Below are 2,500 nucleotides of genomic sequence, written 5' to 3' on the forward strand. Positions count from 1 at the left end.
TAAGGATGGTTTACAATATAGTCAGGAGATCGGAAAGATACGATGTGGCAAGGCGGTTAGAACGTCCTCGACCTTGTAACAGACTTGTAGTTTTAAGTATCCCGGCCCAGAGTGGATGTCCTCGCGAAAGAGAACGCCGACCTTAAGAGAGAGTTGGCCAAAATAACGGAGCGCCTTGACTATCAAGGTCTAATTCTATAGACCTTGGCCGAAATAACCGTCGTTTCTCGGAAGAGCGAGGCGACACCTTGGAGGAGTCAACAAAAGCTGTCTAACTTCCTGTGACAGCACCTGCACGTCGCGCCGCAGATCGGACGGGGTCACAGAGTCGGGCAGACTTCTCGCGACAGGCCTAAGGGCATCGAGGCCATTCGCAGGATTTACGGATCGTAACGCAGTCTTCAGGGATATAGAAGAGATGGGCCTTCAGTCGCTCTCGGCTTGGTTTGCTACGTTTTATTTTCGTGATGTCAATGTTTGTAAAAGTTATTCATATTTGAAGTGTTATTATTTAATTATTTAATGAAAGGTTGAGATTTTGGGTATTGGGCTAAAAGAAACAAAAAAATAGTGTATGAGAAGCAGTCACAGTAAAGTTGTTTTTCGATACTTATAATGTAAATGGGTATGTATACTGGGAAACGCTAACAACTTCAGAAAGAATATCTGAAAAAAATAATGGGTGAGGATCTATTACATTAAACACATAGGAACAGAAATGAAAACTGGTAGTAGTCAGGAATGGAAAAAAAGGAAAAATCATGGAACATTATAAGAAATATTCTGTTAGCCCTTAACTTCTCATTTACTGATGACTATTCGCACAGGTGAGAAGCTCTTCATGATGGGAGCCAATCCAACAGAACTTGACTGCACTGCCTTCGGCATGCTTGTGTTTGCCGTGTTCTATCCCCCTCTGTCAAGGGTCGTTACACGCCACGCAGATGTTGCGTGGCGTGTAGACAGAATCGCGGAGACATCTCTTCCTCATTTACGTCTGAAATGGCTTTCTTTTTGACATCCTCGCATCGTGGAGGTACGTTCCCTGCTTTCTGCTTCGTCGCCTTCTGTGGGCGTGAAGCGAAAACGACAGCCCAAGGGAGAAGCGACGCTGCTACATCTAGAGCCCGTGGTGAGGGGAAAAAAAATGAGCTGCCGCTGTCGGTAAGTCTTCCTGGAAATAGAGAGGGAGAGAGGGTGGAGGCAAGGTCAGGGATGACGGGAGAGACAAAGACAAAAATCTGAAATACAGAAAAGGGCAATTGGGTGGAAAGCGTGAGGGTAGAAGGGAAGGAAATAATAAAAAGAGAGCCTTAAATACCTAACAACGTAGTGAGACGGTGAAAAAGAGAGAACAGCCTTTGATAGATGCGGGAGAAAGAGGCCCATAAGATTGTTTTTAAGATAAGCTTATCACGCAGAGCTTTAATCACAGATACCGGTCAACGTGAGTCCTGTTATCGAAATTCCTTCTTCATCGACGTTTTGACTGGCATGGCATTATCTCATGACCAGATATTTAAATACAAATGAATGAATGTAAGTAAAAGTACAGCAATACCCATTGCAATACCGGTGCTGAGACGATATGATAATGGAGTGGCGTTTTCCTCAGTGACCCTTGAGATACAAGGATCGTTGCCAACACCTGGTTATATGTCAAGGAACGGTAATATGTAGAGATTAGATAGGAGGCATGCAGGAGAAATGTATTGCGAAACTCCAGTAGATGGTGCGGCAGAGTACGCCAAGTCCAAGGGTTCTCGGATGCATCTCAGAACAGTGATTTCGTCGCCTTTAGGGTTTCAAGTCATTTAAGCATCGAGCTGTATTGTCCATGTACTTTAAGAGGTATTTAGAGGTCTCAAAGACGCAGGGCTAAGGGCGACACAGGTTAAGCACCTCTTGACTACTCGTGGGTGACTGCTTGGTAAGAAGGCAAAAAGAGGTTGCTCTATTTGTTATCGTGTTGAATGTGAGGCAACATATTATATAGGTGAGGAAACTGAATCTAGTCACAACCAGACAAGTGCACTAAGCATTAATATTCTATTACTGTCACTGTTATTCTTAGCACCATTATGATGCCATCATCTTTATGTCATTATTATTATTGTTGTATTAATACTATATTATTATTATTATTATTATTATTACATTCTTTATTATCACTGTCAACATAATTACTGTTACTATTAATTTTAGTATTATCGTCATCCTTATCATTATTATCTTTTATTTCATCATCATCATTACTATTAGTGTTATTATCATCATTAGTGTAGGTGTTAATATTAGTATGGGTATTAGAGTTAGTATTAGTATTAGTAATAATATTATTTATAATCTTAGTATCATTCTTATCATAATCATCTTTATTATTATTGTCATTTTTATCATTATTATTATCATTATTTTTATCAATATTATTATCATTTTTATCATTATTATTATCATTTTTATCATAATTATAATTATTATCATTTTTATCATAATTATA

Source organism: Penaeus chinensis, chromosome 6, assembly GCF_019202785.1.
Source record: "Penaeus chinensis breed Huanghai No. 1 chromosome 6, ASM1920278v2, whole genome shotgun sequence".
Classification (NCBI taxonomy): domain Eukaryota; kingdom Metazoa; phylum Arthropoda; class Malacostraca; order Decapoda; family Penaeidae; genus Penaeus; species Penaeus chinensis.